The 19,658-nt window shown below is 34.0% G+C and overlaps 1 protein-coding gene across 3 annotated transcripts in view; it reads right to left on the reverse strand.

Moving 5' to 3' along the window:
* LOC145276941 (S phase cyclin A-associated protein in the endoplasmic reticulum-like) overlaps window positions 1-19,658 on the reverse strand; it is a 559,542-nt gene that overhangs the window by 490,545 nt on the left and 49,339 nt on the right. For 2 of the 3 annotated variants that reach the window (XM_080128440.1, XM_080128445.1), the window contains exon 2: window positions 5,708-5,752. The exons of the other annotated variant lie outside the window; for it this stretch is intronic. The gene's annotated coding sequence lies outside the window, so the exon portion shown is untranslated. The remainder of the gene's footprint in view (window positions 1-5,707; window positions 5,753-19,658) is intronic. 3 annotated transcript variants of the gene reach the window in all.

Consider the following 19,658-nt stretch of genomic DNA (forward strand, 5'->3'; position numbering starts at 1 on the left):
GGCGGTCTGCTAGCACGCACACACACACACACACACACACACACACACACACACACACACACACACACACACACATACATATATATATATAGAGAGAGAGAGGGAGATAAAAAGGAACCCAGTTGTGTGTTCATCAACGTTTCGTCTTTATTTCGAAACAAAACGATATAAAACCGAAGATAATGAAAAGCCATGTACGTTTTTAGCGTCTCAATTTTTTAAAACGATTATTTCAATTGTATTTTCATTGCGAGTTGGAATCGTCTACTAAAAACAAAACAAAACAAACAAATATATATATATATATATATATATATATATATATATATATATATATATATATATATAAGTGAACATGTCTGTGTGTGTGTCTGTGTACATTTCCCTACGTAATAACTCTGTAAATTTTAAGTCTATAGACTCGAAATTTGATATACAGGGCACTGAGATTTGAAAAAAAAACCTTTGTGATCGGTTTTCGGCCAGAAATGTGGCTGTTAAGGGGTCAAAATTCAACGATTTGACCGTTGAGAACTCTACCAAACTCCTCCCACAATTTTGGGTCCAAACAATTGAAATTTTAAATATAGGTTTCTTAATAACTTGATTTGAGCCCAAAACAATAAATGTTAAGGGGTCATAATAGGGGTCAAAGTTAAAAAAATAGACCGCTTTTTTTTCTTTTTTTTTTTTTGCTCAACATACACCTGCAAACACCCGGGAAACGCTGGGCTGAAATGCTAGTATATATATATATATATATATATATATATATATATATATATATATATATATATATATATATATATATATGTCCCCAAAACATCTGGTCTTGATGAAGGGGGTACTAAAACTTGCTGCTATGGTGACAAATGATCTGAAATAATAGCAATGGGAGATTGATTCCAAATATTTCTCATATGTTATATGTTCTATCTGTTAGAAATATTATGAATATTTCCAGTATCAAATAATCCTTATACACTGTAAAATTTACTTTATGTATGAAAACCAAATAGGGGAGATATAACATGAGAAATATTTGGAATCAAGTTTCCCTTGCTGTTATTTCAGATCATTTGAAACTATAGCAGCAAGTTTTAGTTCCCCTTCCGTCTAGGCCAGAGGTTTGTGTGTGTGTGTGTGTGTGTGTGTGTGTGTGTGTGTGTGTGTGTGTGGTCACGAATAGGCTCCTATATGGTTGACCATTTTAAAAAACTGATTACATATAATGATAGATGTATCGAGACACAGGAATGGGTATGTTTGATCTGGCAGAACGGTGGTTCATTAAAATTGTAGGGTCTGCGTTCGCACCGGGTCCACAAAGTATGGAAATAAGTGTTTTTGATATAGATGTACATAAGAATACTTTGATAAGTATGTTTTAACTTAAATAGGTACGGTATAATAAAATTGTGGGGTGTGCGTTCTCGCCTGGCCTCCATAGAATGGAAATAGGCACAAACTTTAATAAAGACTTTTCATATCTATCTGCGTAAGTATACTTTGATAATCATGTTTCAGTTTGAAAAAATATGGTATAATAAAATTATGGAGTGTTCGTTCGCACCTGACCTCCGTAGAATGGAAATATGTCAATAAGTTTAACAAGGTTTTTTAATATAGATCCACAGAATATTGTGATAAATGTTTCAGTGTAAACAGGTATGGTATAATAAATTATGGGTTTATCTATTTTATTTTTACTTTCATCATATTTTGCTTTGGTTTTGATACCCGCCAATTCGAAGCTATCTCTTTACAACCCTTCCTTTTCATAGCCTATCATACATTCATAAATCAGAGCCCATTTTCTGTAGGCTGTTTTTGAACCCAGTAAACGACGGGTACTTTTGCTAGTCTATATATAATATATATATATGTACATATATATAATATATATAATATATATAATATATATATAATATATATATATATATAATATATATAATACATATATATACTGGTAGCCAAATCTATATATATATATATATATATATATATATATATATATATATATATATATATATATATATATATACACATACATACATACATACATACATACATACATACATACTGGTAGCCAAATTGAATATTGAAATGATCATATCTTTGGTTTTATGGGACGAAACTACATGAACATGTGCAGGTTTTTTTTAAAGATTTTAGTACTATTCTATGGTTAAAATTTTATGATAATTGGTAAAATAGAAACTATATTTTCAAACCAATAGCATGCAACCAAATTCGCCTACGTTTGTATTTATAGTGTCCTGGCAAGTCAGCTTTAGTTTTCCTATTTTGGGATGAATTTTGCTTAGTTTTTTTTTTTTTCTTTTTGTTTTTTCTTTTTGCTTGGTTGTCTCCAGTATGGCCTTGCCATATTTATAATACGAATTTATAGTGATTTCTATTTATGATATAAATAATCTAGTATAGGCTTTTCTTGCCAGGATTAAGGGCGTCATAAGTGTTCTTTAAACAATGCAGATAAATAAACAGAAATTATAATGCAAATTCATTTTTCAATTTTTTTTAGCCTAATTTTCTCATACATTTACGGAATTGTGAATAAAATGAAAAAAAAAAAAAAAAGATCTAATTATGTGTTTGAACTAGTTGCCAGAAAATACATTGCTTTTATTTCGAAATTGTCAATAAATTTCAGAAAAACAATTTTTTTTTTTCCTAAACTGGTTACAAAAAGAAAAAAGTGTCGGAGCAGAAATAAATAAGATTGTAAAATATTTTGTTGTGTAAAGGGTTCCTCGGGACATCTCTATTATTAGAAGGGTTGCAGATAAGTAAAAAAAAAAAAAAAAAAAAAAGTTAGGAAACACTGAGTTAGTGTAATAACATTTACAAACCATCACCCTTCGCTCGAGCAGCTGACTTTGTTTACGATTTCTTAGGTTAGGTGAATTCGATAAATTTTATCTATTTTTACGACTTACTAAGCAGCTGACTTGGCCGAGCAGCTGGATTGTTTGCTGCTGTTATTTTTAACTATCTGGCTTTGTTGTTCAGTCATCGCGAAAGACGTTATTTGAAATACATGAAACATTAATTTAAAATAACATTCATAACTTTCTTGTATACACGTAGGAAAATCTTCGTTATTTATACATATGGATGGATATACATTAATATTTTAGTGGTTTCAAAGCAAATTTATTCATAAGAGGTTAATATAGCTTGTGTGAAGCATTGTCTACTATGCATATAAAAGTAATTTATAGACGACAATAAAATGCGGAGGTGTAATGGATCGACACAAACTGAATTAAATTAAGACATTACGACATTCCTTCAATAAGTTTCCAGACTTTTTTTCTACATGCATTTTAAATTGTCGTAGATTCTTGAAAATTCAGTATATCATTGATGTATATCTTATGAGATCACTGACCCATTTTTATGATTTCAAGTTCAAATGAACAGCTACAGCAGAAATTGGAATACACCCTACTAAAGCCTGATTGTCACAGCTGGCGAATTTAAAAAATGCAATCTGGACGTAAAGACAATTTAGAAGAACGATACACAATAAAGTTCTGTTTTAAACTTCGAAAAATACAACAAAAACGCATGGAAAGTTTCAGACTGCTTTTGGACTATCTTACATGAATCGAGCATCAGTTTTTTTTTTTTTTTTGAGTGGCATAAGAGATTTAAGGAAGACAGCGAGTCTGTGAGGGATAACGAGAGGTGTGAGAGGAGTAAGAAAGTCAGAACACCAGAGTTGATTGGCCAAATAAAGCATTTCAAGGATAAAGATCGGTGTGTGTCTATAAAGACAATAGGTGCACAATTTGATGTCAGTGTGGGAACTGTACACACAATTATTCACGAGGAACTGAAGATGCGGAAGGTTTGCGCGAAGTTTGTCCCAAAGGGTGCTCAGAGAAATCATTCTTTTCACAGACTATTTGACCAAGACGGACATCAAGACAGTTTCTCACCTTCACTATAGTCCAGTTCTTACTCCTTGTGACGTTTGGTTCTTCCCTAAGCTCAAGGAAAACCTTAGAGGCTATCGTTATGAGACAATTGAGACGATGAAAGAGGCTGTAACAAGAATCATTGACACGCTCGCGCAAAAGGACTTCCATAAGACTTTCCAGAAGTTGTTGGAACGGTATAAGTGCATTGTAGTCGGAGAAGATTACTTCGAAGATGACTAGAGTTTCATGCGTGTACTATTAATAAAAGTCTGGAAACTTATTGAAGGCACCTCGTAGATTACCACTTGTTGAAAATCAAATCGGCATGTCTAAAGAAAGGAATATTAAAAACACAGATGCTAAATATTTGCCCAGAAAATAAAATAAAAAATATCACGTAATAGCGAAATAGAATTATTGCTTATAGTAAATTCAAAACGATCATTGAATTTAAAAAAAAAGAAAAAATATAGTTAATTGTCCTTTTTCAAAATAATATGCAAATTAGTTAACCTTACGACTGATATCACATAATATATAAGTAGCACATTAAAAAGATGGTGCGGCCATTGCGTAAAGTTGGGTTAAAATTTTAAATGGGGTGTTTTGACTTCATCGTCGGTGCGCAAAAATTTGCCCAACTTTCACATTGGTTCATTTAGAAAAGTGTTTCTAAAACTTTCGACTTTCTAATAATACTGATATCCCGAGGCATCCCTACACAAGAAAATGTTTACAATTTTATTTATTTCTCTTTCATAATGCAAGCATTATTTTTTTTTCTAAAAAAAAAAAAAAAAAATCGAAAAATTTACATATTTTCTGACAACTAGTTGAAACACTTTTAACCTTACTCAATACGCTATAGCTTCAGTCACGAAGTAGACAACGAATAGGAAAGAACTTCAACTCATTTTTTCCCGTTGTAACAACGGAGTTTATTTCCTAATTCTCGCGATACGCTTCTCGTTACGGCTGTGACATAACCAACCTCTCTAATGTGATCTCGAATGTCATCCACATCTCTAACGTGATCGTCTTCTCTAACGTGCTCTTTCTCCTTTTTATAGTCTTTTCCTTTATCAGTGACGTCATTTCAGATACATTTGCACACGCGGTTTCGCGCCCTGTTGCACACATCACTAAATCCTCTTTTTTCAGCTTATTCACAATTCCATACATGTTTTAAGAAAATCAAGTTTGAAAAAAAAATACTTGAAATATACGTTTGCACATATATGCAAAAGCATAATAATCTTTGCATATTTATCAGTATTTCTTGAAAGAACCCTAGGTTGTTATGTAGTAGGTCGAACACAATAAAGTATTTGTTATTTATTTATCTATCTGTCGATCTATATATATATATATATATATATATATATAATGTGTGTGTGTGTGTGTGTGTATTATCGATACATCTATCGATCGAGTTATCTATCTATTTCTGTATCTATCCATCTCGATCTATCTATCTACCTAACTGGCGAGATAAACAAGAGATGGGTATGAAGAATGTTGATAAAAGCTGTCAAAACATTCCAAGCTACATCATAGACAAGTGTCGCCGGAAGCATCTGATCAGTTGACAATAGTACGTGCGGGTAACATGGTTCTACTTAATTGAGAAGAATAATTGGAGTTGGAACTTAGAATCGGAACAGAGCGGTTGAGTTTAACGGTTGTCTCCCCCCACCCCTTGGGAGAGAGATGACGTGTCTCAAAAATAGAGACTAATGAATTAAGAAGAAACCAACCTGGCAAAATAAACTCGCTTTCCATATTCCTCTGCAGTCGACATCCTGGAAAGTGAAATGAAAACTAATATAATAATCAATCATCGTTTTGGAGTGAATCATTCGTTCCACAAGTTCCAGCTTCCCCTCCAAGGACAGATGGAATCTAGATGGACCAAGATCAACGATGGCAATTGAATAAGGTATGTCAAAAATACAGGTATCACACACATGCGCGCGCATATGACATTTAAACGATTATAAGATTGGAACATAAATAGACTGAAACAAAATAACTTAAGGTTCGAATAGTGAAGAACCCTTATAGACATTTAATGACATGTACACACATTCAGATGAACCCTCCGTCACAAGTATATATCTCTTTATGCCATGTTGGTACCCCATGACACAGCATAGGTAAGTCCTAAAAAATCCCAGGGTTAGAAGTCCTGATTTAGAGGGTTCGACCCACGTCGGGTTTATATTATATATATATATATATATATATATATATAGGAGCCTTGACTGCCGTACAAACGGTCGGGTTTCAATCCTGGCTTGAGGTAGTTGCCTGTCTAGCCGCACTGATGAGCTGTGAAACAGCGAAACAGTACTGTATGTGGATGACTATATATATATATATATATATATATATATATATATATATATATATATATATATATAGTGATGATCATATTTATTGGCACGGTAAAATAAAAGTTAAATTTTGTCTAATAAATTCTAAAAAAAGGGATTAAATTAAAGAAAATAACAAAGTATATTATGTATTTTTAACTGGCCTTTCCGATGTAGCAATCGGATTTTAGAAAAAATAAATAACAAAGGAACAACAAACATAATTGCAAAAAACCCTTGTTCAAAATTATTGGCACGATTTATTTAATAATCAATTGTATAGACTTTGGCCTTGATTACCTTCCTCAGTCGCTTTTCATAGTTTACAACCAAGTTGTTGCACTCTTCAGTAGTAATTTTAGCCCACTCTTCCTGACAATAATCCTCCAATTGAATAAGATTCTTAGACTTCCTTTGCATTACCCTCAATTTTAATGTTCTCCATAAATTTTCAATTGGATTAAGGTCTGGGCTTTGTGATGGCCACTCCAAAACATTAATATGATTGTCCTCAAGCCATTTCTTAGTCAGTTTAGCCTAATGCTTTGGGTCATTATCTTGCATGAACCACCAACGACGACCAAGTGAGAGCTCTTTAGCAGAGTCTTTCAGGTTTTCATCCAATATTTTAACATAATCTTCCTTTTTTATGCTACCTATGACCTTAACAAGTCGCCCTGGTCAAGAGGCAGCAAAGGATCCCCAAAACATCAAACTGCCTCCACCGTACTTCACTGTGGGTATAGTGTTCTTAGGCAGGAAAGCTTCGCCAGATTTTCTGTAAATATAAGACACTTTATTATGGCCAAATAACTCTATTTTCGTTTCGTCAGTCCATAGAACACGTTTCCAGAATGCAACATCTTTATCAATATGACGTTTTGCAAAGGCTAGCCTTGTTTTCAGGTGCATAGGCTTCAATAAGGGAGTCTTTCTCGGACGACATGCTTTTAAACCAGCTCTCTTCAAAACTCTACCAACTGTATGTCGAGATACATTCACTCCAGAGGTGCTCTGTTCATCAACAATCTCCCCAACAGAGATCCTTGGGTTTTGTTTTACTTGTCGAACAATTTTCCGTTCATCTCTTGGAGAAAGAATCCTTTTTCTCCCTCTACCCTCTAAACTCATAACGTGGCCTTGCGATTTGAACTTGTTTATTATGGCTCTAACAGTGGATTTGGGAAGGTTTAGCTTCTTTGAAATCTTATCATAGCCCTCCCCATTGGTATGGCATGCTACAACAAGCTTCCTGACGTCTTCGCTGTGTTCCTTAGTTTTAACCATGGCGATTGAAAATTATAATTTAGTCACTTATAATAGTTTAAATAAATCGCTATCTAAAAATTATCTGAAAAAAATTATTCACTGAATTAGCGTTAAACAAGCATAATATGGCTATAAAAAAGTTCAGAAAGCACGTAAACCGGAAATTGATTGATATTATACTGATACTAAAAGAAAAACAAAGCCGTGCCAATAATTTTGAACAAGGGTTTTTTGCAATTATGTTTGTTGCTCCTTTGTTATTTATTTTTTCTAAAATCCGATTGCTGCATCGGAAAGGCCAGTTAAAAATACATAATATACTTTGTTATTTTCTTTAATTTAATCCCTTTTTTAGAATTTATTAGACAAAATTTAACTTTTATTTTACCGTGCCAATAAATATGATCATCACTGTATATATATATATATATATATATATATATATATATATATATATATTATATTTGCAGCTTAGTATGTGATGCCCTTTTCTCTTCCCTACAACCTCTTTCCCACAGAAGAGACGTTGCGAGTTTGTCTATGCTTTATCGTTATTTCCATGGAAGTGCTCGTCTGAGCTTCAATCTATGGTCCCCCTAAGCCAAACTTTCACGAAAAACACTCGTCTAGTTGAAACCACTGTCAATAATTTTCCCCACTTTTTATCTGTGCCTAAACCTAAACGTAGATTCCATGAACAAAACTTCTTTCTTAGAACTGCACGCCTGTGGAACTCTCTTCCATTTGCCTGTTTTCCATCTGGCTACAATTTAGTTGTCTTCAAGTCCAACGTAAACAAATTCTTGATGAATCGTCCCCTTAAGTAATCCAATTTACCAAATTTCCACTACTAACGATTACTATATTATCCCACTGACTACTGTACACTCAGTAACTCTTATCCTCGGGTGGCCTCCGGGCCTTGATAAGTGATGACCCCTATGCAAAAGTGAAAAGATGGATTTCAACTCTTTACTCTGATTTATATGATTTCTGTTAAGTAACAAGTGAAGCATGTATGGTCCCCATGAGACATTAAAAATGACTAAGTTCAGCATTTGCCCCCCCCCAATGCCCATTTAGCCCTAAAAGTCCCCAGGGGACGTCAAATCCTGGTGAAGATAAACAAACGGTGCAGTTTTAGGCCTTAACATATGTAAATTTGAGTTCTGCACCATGCAAAAACAGAAATGACTAAGTCCAGCATTTGCTCCCCATCATTTAGCCCCCAAAGTCCTCAAGGCCTTAACATATTTAAATTTGAGTTCAGCACCATGCAAAACTGCTAAATAGACATACACAGAAAATTTTGGACAAATATGGTAAAATAGTTCCAAAAATGGAATGTTTTTATTAGCTCTAAAAGAGCCCCTGGAGCACACCCAAGAGTTATCGTGAAGTATAGACAAACAAAATTATATAGAAATCAGTTAGTTACAATTTTTCAAAAAGTTTTATGAAAATCCAAGACATCAATTTTCTTTTAATAAGCACAAAATTGTCAATTTTAGCCATTTTAACTCGAAAGGCATCCCTACGGGGGCAACCGGAATTTTCCGTTCTGTTACTTTTTTACTCATATCATGTTTAATGCTTGTGCAAAAATGTCAGACAGACGAACGGACGAACAGACAAGTGTGAATGTACAAGTCCACCCTCCTTTTGTCGGAGGACCAATTACATTAGTAATTGCAGTCTGTGCATTATCATGGCCATAAATAGATAGAAATACTAGTAATCTACGAGGAAAGTTCCAAAGTAAAGCCTCCTATTTTTCTTAACTCAAAACGCTGAAGAGCTACGAAGACAAGACAGGTACATTGAATGCAAGCGACATTTTGTGCTCAAGAATTTAATATTCTACGCAGTCACCATAATTCTCGGTTATGTCAAAAAATTCAGTACGCAAAATTAAGACGCCGGAATTGGACTCGGTTTGCCTAAATATGGAACGAAAGTCATTAAGCATGAAACGAAAAACGGAACCATATTGAACCACTTCTTGTTTCATCATGAAAGAATAAAAAAAAATATTAAACTTTTATTTTTTAAATTTCTATAAATGTTTTTTTTTAATATTTAAAATATATTTATGTGGAAAAATTTCATTTAAAAAAAGTAATACATTATTTATGACAAGATTCCATTTATTCATTTTGAGAAACCTTTTTTATACAAATGTTTAAACTAAGTTTGTGTGATAACACAAGAAATGTTGATAAAAAAACTTTCATACGTTATTTATGACAAAATTCTGCGATAAAACTTGTGAAAGACATAAATATATTATTTCAAAAACATCATTTATAAAAATGTAAATAATAAAACTTCTCATTAATTTTTTTTCGTGATAACAAATGTTTAAACAACAAAAAAAACCTATAGAAAAGAAAGTTTATTATTTTTTATTGTTTCTTTGTAGCACAAGAAATGTTAAAACTAAAATAATTTTTTTTTAAATAATTTTTTTTTTTTTTTTTACATTTTCACCCCAAACAAGGCACATTGCCACTTCGGTGTAGGGGGCTACAATCAGGGGCATCAACTGCTGGGACAGTATGTTGGGATTTGGGCAGCAAGATGTCGGTTCACGTTACACTTGAACTTCTGCATGTCAGTACAGTTAGGGAAGCAGGGACCTGGAATGGAATTCCAGAGTCTAGCGGTTCTGGGGAAGAAACTACTGGAGTAGAAAGATCTTTTACATCTAGGGATCTCTACTGTGTGGGGTGGGATTTGGCTGCCTGTTGTCGAGGGTGTCTACGTCGTGGGGGCACAAGTGTCTGCAGTTCGTCAGAGCATTCACCATTAAAATACTTGTAGAACAGGCAGAAGGATGCAACGTTTCGTCGATGGGACAGAGGCTGAAGCTTAGATGCCAGTTCAGGGCCTATCAGATTGGCGACTCTCTTTTGAACCTTGTCTAGGAGCGAGAGACTAGCAGCAGATGCACCAGCCCAAATGTGACAACAATAATACATACATGGGCGAATGGTGACCTTATAGAGGTACAGGATACTTTCAGGTGTCAGTAGTTTCCTTTTCGTATTTCGTTTCAGGTTTACTGACTTCCGTTCCATAGTAAGGTAAACCGAGCTCACTTCCGATGTCTCAACGTTGTATACTGAATATTTGGAGATAACCCCAACATGCACTTTTGCCAGTGATGCACGATGGCTGTGCATAGGCGTTCGGAGCGCGCTTTGTCGTACGAGGACCGTTCCAAAAGCAAAGCCTCTTATTATTTTTTTTTCACTCAAAAAGTTGAACAGTTACAAAAACTACAGGAGTGGTACACTTAAAACGAGTGACCTGTTGTGCCCCAAGAATTTATTTTTCTACATAGTAACCACCATTCTCAGTGCATTTTTGCTAGGAATTTAATCACTCATCTCTGCTTCTGACGCACGTCCATGACATTGAGTCACACACTATCAATATTTGCAACAGAGAGATGAAACTTTCAGTTCATGAATGGATGAGTTCAAAAAAAGGAATAGGCAGAGTACACATTACGGAGTCAGTAGATTTTGATGATATCAATACCAGAGTTCAAATCTCACATGACTATAAAATATTTTTTTAACTGGATACACGTTTTAATAATTAAAAAGATTAAAATTGAAAGGACACTCTGACTACAGATCACACAAATAACACACAATCTTTTTTCATAAACTAACTGCCCCTGTTTTTTTTGTTTTTTTTTTTAATCTGAAACCTAAAGCTGTTCGGTATTAGTTAAAAGCGAATTATTTTTGCTTAAAAATATACATTTTAAATGTTTTATTTTGCCGATATAAAACAATATATATAAATGCATTCATCGCAGGTATTTACTCTCTTAGATAGGTACTAAACAGCGTATATGTTTTCCCACTCAATTTCACAAATATTTAATGGGATAGAAGCTGGCTAAAGATGGAAATTGACATACCATTGTATTGTACAGACTTAGCTTTGAAAATCGGGTATATAAATGGTTTTCGGCACAAATTCAAAGCCAATAATTTTTGTTTAAAAACACAATTTCTAATACTTTTTGCCAATTGAAACAATACGTATGTATATATATATATATATATATATATATATATATATATATATATATATATATATATATATATATACACTCATCATAGTTACCCATTCTTTCATCCAATACTAAGTAGCGCATATTGTTTCACGAAATGACAGATATTTTTCTTCGTATTAGCTATAAAGTGGTAAAAGCTATGTAAAGGGTTCTTGGCTTTCAGGCCAGGATCAAAATATGCCTAAATTTTTTGTTCATGTTGAACTTACATTTTATTTTTAGTCAGAATAAAAGATTTAATATCTCAAAGTGTAGCATCTGTTCTTCAGATGCTGCACTTCACATTCTTCACTTCACTTTTTTTGGTCTCGGACAGAGGAAAAGAAATCCTTCATGACTGATACATTTTTTTTAAAAATTTTTGTTACTAACCAAAGTGTCCTTTTTTGGGGAGCTGGTCCCCCTCCCCACATTAAAAACCGATCTTGTGCCTAACTCTGCCCTCGTGGCGAGGCAAGTAAACAAACAAACAAAAAACCTGTCTAAAGAGTAACATTGATATACATAGGTCCTGTACCAACAAGAGCAGGTACAAACTAGTTAACTTTTATATTTCAAGTTGTGAACAAATATCGTTAATGGCATATTCATCGTAGTTACTCACTCTCTCATGCAAAGTGTATCATACAGGTATGAACTAGTTGACTTAAAACAACTTCGAAATTGTAAATTTCATAGTCACCCGTGCTATCTATTAGATAAATCACAACATTTTGAAAAGCTATTAAACTTGACATATTAATAGGGACAAGACGGAAAAAGAAGCAACCTTAGTAGAAGTCAGTCACAATGATGCTGGTTTAAACAATATATATATATATATATATATATATATATATATATATATATATATATATATATATATAGAGAGAGAGAGAGAGAGAGAGAGAGAGAGAGAGAGAGAGAACGAAAATGAAAAAAAAAAAAACTGGAGTCTTAGGAAGATCTCCACCATTCCAATAATTATAGGAGCACCTGGACTAATGAAAAAATATTAAAAAAAGCTACCAAGTGCAAGAGAGATATAAACAGTTGTATTTAAAGAGATATTTAGAATCAGTTTGATTAATTGTATTAATAGTTATAACTATATATTATTATTACAGATGAAATTATTGCGTAGATACAATGGTATTTGTTGATATCAATTATAATATTAATTTATTTGAAACAAGTAGATATGAAAATTAACTATATAGAATTTTGTCTGAGAGAGTTTGAGAATGGGGATACATACACGGTATTTTAAAATATTTTAAGACTGAAAGGAATAGAATTATGTGTTTTACTCATGCAATATTTTTCACTTGTAAAAAAGGCTAATATATTCGTTTACCCTTCTCCAAAATACGGACAGATGTACGAAGAAAGAGTTACTTATGCAGGGTGGAACGATAAAATTGTCGCCCTAGAAAAGACATTATTCCATTTCCGTTTGATGAAAGCCGATTTCGTTTTCTTTTTCTTTTTTGCTGCAGACCATCTAGTAGTTGGCTAGTTGTGTACAAATCCTAAGTGTGATAGGAAAATTCTATCATGTCTGAAAGTGACACATACAATAGGCGGGATCGGAGATGCACCGTTGTGCAACTCATGCTCACTACCGATCCAAGTTATGACAACACGACGATTACCAGCACTGTAAAAACGCACACGCTGGATTGCCACGAATAATAGAAACGTGCTTAGGGTGATGAAAATAAAGTTTCCGGCCCTGGTTATGGTCTTTGGTGGAGTTTCAAATGAAGATCACATCATGCCACCTCACATCTTAAAAGTCGGGTTGAAATCAACGCAAAAATGTACCTGCTGAAGAGTGTGGTGATCCCCTGATGCAATCAGGCGACCGTTAGCAGACTCGGGGTGTGGCAGAAGGACTCGGTGGCTGTATAAGGAGTGCTACGACTTTGTACTCTTCTCTCACTAACCTCTCTCCTCCCCCGATCTGAACCCGCTGGAGTACTTCGTTTGGTCATATGCCGAGAACATCACCAACATAACCTCCAACAACAACAAAGCCAGTCTGATCGCCGCCATCCGGACCCGTATCGAGTTTGTGATTGAGGATGAAGGCGGCTACATTGAATAGATGTCAACTCCACTACATAACCAAGTTACCCGAATGTATTTTTTCAATAAAAGTTTTAAAATAAAGCTGTAGTGTTGTTTTCTTTAGGGCGACAATTTTATCGTTCCACTCCGTATTATAATTAGATCTGATTTACGCGCTTATACTTGTAAAAGCAAAAATAATCTATCACTGATCTTACAACCCCCGATAAAAGTGCAACCTGAGATAGACTGCTCCATCACAAGGTACGCCAATGAGTTAACGATCAAACTCATTAAGTGATAATGAGTGGCCGTTCGACTACTAATATAACTGGCTTAATCATAGGCAGATAATTAACCTATATTCAACTGAACGTGTGAGATATCTCTTTTTCAAGATATGATATTTATAGTCGGACTGTCCTTCCAATGCGAATTCATGGTTAGAATATCTTATATTTTGCAGTCAAGGGCCAGTCGACTTGAGAATGTAAACCTAAGTTCACTACTTAGCATGATAAACTGTTTTATAAATATCGCAGATGAAAAACTATATATATATATATATATATATATATATATATATATATATATATATATATATATATATATATATATAGTAGTTGTCTGTATTTTTGAGATGAGGTGTTTTCATTGATTGAGATTGTTGGACTGACTTCCTCATCTTGGTTGTTATAGTTACAACGTTTCGGCCGTTTTGCCCTCCAGCCTTCATCAGGTGTTTTGTATCGAACTGGGGAACCGTTTGTGACATATGGCCGAGTGGTCCTAGACGTTGTATCAAAGTTTACAGTTACCCAAAGGTGCTGAGTTCAATCCTGAACGAAGGCAGTGAAAAGTAACATTCAAAACAGAGAATCAGCAATTATGTCCCAGAGCCTACCTGGAGTCCGAACACGGTACCCCCGTAATAATAATAAAGGGTTGGGTTCGAGACTCCTAACAAACGGTTCCCCAGTTCGGTACAAAACACCTGATGAAGACCGGAGGGCAAAACAGCCGAAACGTTGTGACTATAACAACCAAGATGAGGAAGTCAGTCCGACAATCTCATATATGCATATGTACACACACACACATATATATGTATGTATATGTACATATATATACCCCTATATATGTACATATATATATGTATGTATATGTATATATATACACGTACATATATATATATATGTACATATATACACACATATATATGTACATATATATGCATATATACATACATATAGATATATATGCATATATACATACATATACATACGTATATATATATATATATATATATATATATATATATATACGTATATACATATTCACATATATATACCTATGAATTCGTCTTTCTTTTGTGTGTATTGATATTCATATTAAAATCCCTCTTTTATATTTATTTAAAAAGAAAATACAATGTTCTTATATATGGGTTGTGAAAAGGCATCCACTAGCAAAAGATCTAGCTAATTTGCATATTCTTTTAAACATTCATTTTAATTAACTCCCTATTAGTTTTTTTCGGTTTTCTTATGGGATGATCATCTAGAGTTAACTATTACGTGTAATTATACCCATACAGATATTCAACATGATTTATACTTGCATAATATTTGCGTAAAATCTTTACAGTAAACAAAAAATTGTTTCCACATATATTTATGTATACGTATATATTTTTGTTTAATCTATTAGTCTATCTATCTATCTATCTATCTATCTATCTATCTATAAAAGTGAAAGTGTCTGTCTGTCTCTGTGTGTATCTGTGTATCTGTGTGTCTTCGTATGTACATTTTCCTTCGCAATAACTCTGTCAATTTTAAGTCTACAGACTCGAAATTTGATATACAGGGTACTGAGATTTGGGAAAATCGATGTGATCGGTTTTCGGCCAGAAATTTGGCGATTAAGATTAGCATGTTTAATGACATCGTCCTAGCAAGTGTAAAATTCCTACTTGTCAGACATAGGCTTGGGTTCTTGCTGGTTGGATGACCGCATTCCTTGTTCGAGACTAAGTAGGTTCATTTCATATCAGAAGTGTTCGTACCTTCCTCATAAATAGAAGACTAAAAACTGAACCCTGGGTTTACTTTCGGCAGCCTCGTCATTCTCGCTTTTCTTATTTTGTCCTTTAATTCTCACATTCCAGGAGCGATGTTTCTGACAAAGGGGAAATAATTAATATTTTCTTGGTCGGAACTTATATGTTATCAGGCTGTTGCATAAGTTCCGGTCGTTTCATAAAAAATGTTGTTCTAAAACATGTTTTGGTATTTGGCAGTGTTGTGTATCATTAGAAAGCACGTATTTTGTTCTACAAGTTAATGGTCATCGTTTTTTGCTCATCTAATTTTTTTCAGAAACGTCAAATGGATTGTCAAGTAGATTAAAAAAAAATCACATTTTCGACACCTCCTTCTTTTCACCTTTAATCGAGGTTAAAAAGCGAGTGAAGTGACCAAGGATATTTGTGTCGTATTTGGAGAAAACACTATAGCTGAGAGAACTGTTCGAGATTGGTTTACCAGATTCAAACACGGTAATATTTACCTCAGTGGCGCTCCTCACTTCGGAAGACCAATCAAGATAGACGAAGACCAACTCGGGATTCTTTTGAAGGAAGATGGCCATCAGACATGTAGGGAAGAAAAGATGAAGTGTGATATTGTGACAATTTCATGTCATCTTCAGTCAATGGGATTCACACAAAAACTTGAAGCTTGGATCCCACACGAACTTACTTTTGCTGTTAAAATTCTTTGATTTTCTTAAAAAAAAAAAAAAAAAAAAAAAAAAAACCACGGGAACATGTGCAACAACCTAATACTTATGGTCGTCTATTTTTTTTTTAAATTTTAAATAATATATATATATATATATATATATATATATATATATATATATATATATATATATATATATATATATATATATATAGTCTTGGAAGTTTTTAACCTTTAAAACTATACAAAAACATATTTTTTATCATTCGTTAGAAAACCATCTAGTCGGTAAGTCATTTAATCACCTGCAATCACTGCATCAACTCGCTCTCGAATTTACTATAATACCAATAATTTATTTTTCAAGGGATCATCAGTTGCTTACCATGAAACACTATTTCGAGGATTTAATATAATAGTTTCGGGATATATATATATATATATATATATATATATATATATATATATATATATATATATATATATATATATATATATATATTAGCTCTTTATATCATGTGGCTTCGTGCTTTATTTAAAGCGATTTCTATAAAAACGGCACAATAAAACTCGTATAAGACAGCATCTTTGGCTAGAATAGGATGTAGGATCTGTACTGGTGCTGCTGTTATGTCGTCAGTCGGTTAGGGAGAAATCCTTGTAGGCTCGAACAATTTTTTTGTTCCAATTCGGAATGACCATTTTAGGGGAAGTTGGATTTTTTTTCCGCATTAAAAGCCCACCTTGTGTCTTACTCTGCCCTTGTGGGGAGACAAGTAAATAAAGATTCACATAAGGCTTAATAACAAAACAGATGATTTCATATACCGCGAGAGTATCCATTAGGCTGATAAAATCCACATCCTAGCAACCCTTGATTACGAATCGCTTTTACAACCTGTTGCAAGATAAACTGTATGCTTCTCATTGATCTTAAAGACCATTTCCCCGTAAATGCGCCATTAACCCCTAAATCAGGTTGTATAAATAAAACCTTATGGTGAATAATTACAGACTCGGGTAGGTTGGTTAAAGAAGAGTCGATATTTTGGTTGTTATAACAAACAAGAACGGATATTTATACGAACGTCTGATCAATCTGCGTATTTGGTGATGAAAATACTATTTTAAGCTGAAGAGTAATAAACTGACAGACCGTCGACCAGAGCATCTATATGCATGTGTCTGGCGCATCAAAAAATGCTATTTCAAACTTAAGCGTGACTGAGCGACAAAAAAATGCTACTTTGTGATAACTTAGAAGTGTTGAACTTACTGCGGGTGGGTTGGAAAGGAAGTAAAAATAAAAAAAAAAATAAAAGAAAACTTTCCTATCTATGGATAACGGTAGACTAGCTTTCTGTTACCCGAAACCGGGTACCCGGATCTGGTATGTTATATAGATACTCAAGTCTCGTCAAATCCCGCTGAATGAGGTTGGGCGTTTAAAATGTGCTGCACTGCACTTGGTCTCTCTGCGGTTGTCTTCTTCGGTCGTTAGACAGAAGACCCGTGCATTAAATTCGTCTGCGTTACTAACTTGTTATCGTTACAAGAAGAAATTGCGTGTAAGCAACGACGCCATTTTGTTACAAACTTTAAACATCTTTTCTCCCCGTCTCTTGCTTGTCGGTAAGATAATTCCGACTATTTCAATCTTAAACATTACAGATCAAAGGAAATGCTATTACAAACTGTTCGGCGTTAAGAAGATACAGATCTTAAGAATAATGATTTACCCAGACACTCATATAGTTTAATCTAACACCTTATTAGATAAAAGTTTGTGGCAATTATGGCCCCCAGTGGGACCTGATGACATAATTATGCCTCGTTATTTACTGATATTGGAATGATAAACGTGTTGCAAAAAAATGGAGATGTCGAAAGCAGAAAAGTTTTTTCATAGCTTACACTTTATTGTCGCAGAATTTCAACATTGACATTTTATACCCAGATTAGCATATCCAATCAGCTCCCCTCTCCTCGCTGAAGGGAGCAACGTACAGAACGTCCATTTATCTCGATCTTAAGTCATTATCGTTGTTACACAATTTTCTCTCAATCCGTTACTGTGTGTAAGGCAGGCGTTACATGTCAACACTCGGGACCCATACGTTGTATGCAGACAGTCGCAAGGAAGCAAAGACAAGGAAAGAATTCGACTCACTTTTTTTTAATGAAAACAACAGACATTTGTTTACAGGTACTTACAGAATAACGCCTTGTCTTTTGTTCAAAAGCATTCATCATACTCAAATGTGCTTAACTCTGTCGTGTCGTACACGTTGTACTCTGTCTTTGTCCGTACATGTTTAGGACACATCTTTTCCTGTCGCTCGCGAGCCACGTGTGTAACATGATTATTTCCGCTCTCTCTCTCTCTCTCTCTCTCTCTCTCTCTCTCTCTCTCTCTCTTGTCATTAACACGTTTCGAATCATCTACGTCTCGAACACGTCTTGAATATAGCTTCTTTGAAAACGCGTGTCCTTTTTATCTCTGTTGTCACAACGCGCAGCCGGCTTGGTCATTTGCATATGACTAGTGGCTTCGTTACATATGATTCTGAAAATAGTTTTTATTCAGACATTGTCCAATCTGAACAAATTCAAACAATCACCCGGTAAATGTTTATATTTAATATTTTTTTCGAATTTGAAATTGTCAAAACAACCACAGCATTGAAAACAGAGTTGAATGCATGTTGAATAGAATAAAATTATGAGTGGAGCATTTGTTGCCAGATAATTATTTATACGATGAAAATCATCTAACTCATATTGATCTAAATTGGAATAATTATTCCAGACAAAAGGTTGTTATGGGATGAACTAATGCAGTATAACACCGGGATACGGCATTAATCTGTTCCAGGGTTGAGATCGTAAGGCGAAACCGTCCTATGGCGGGGCCTAAGCAAAATTTTATACAGTACATATTAAAAATTAGTAACAAAATACAGTACAGTATATAATACGCATGTATGTAATCAAATAACATTATAAACTAGCGTCCGCGCCGTGTCGGCATACACAACGCCGGGTCAAACACGAAATCAAGTACACTCAACATCAAGTACACTCAATATCGCCTTACCATCAACACTTACCCTGTGAACTCGGAGTATGGGAAATTCCCATATGCACAAAACAAAATTACTGAAAAAAACAA

Source organism: Euprymna scolopes, chromosome 5, assembly GCF_053919585.1.
Source record: "Euprymna scolopes isolate OS-2025 chromosome 5, ASM5391958v1, whole genome shotgun sequence".
Lineage (NCBI taxonomy): Eukaryota > Metazoa > Mollusca > Cephalopoda > Sepiida > Sepiolidae > Euprymna > Euprymna scolopes.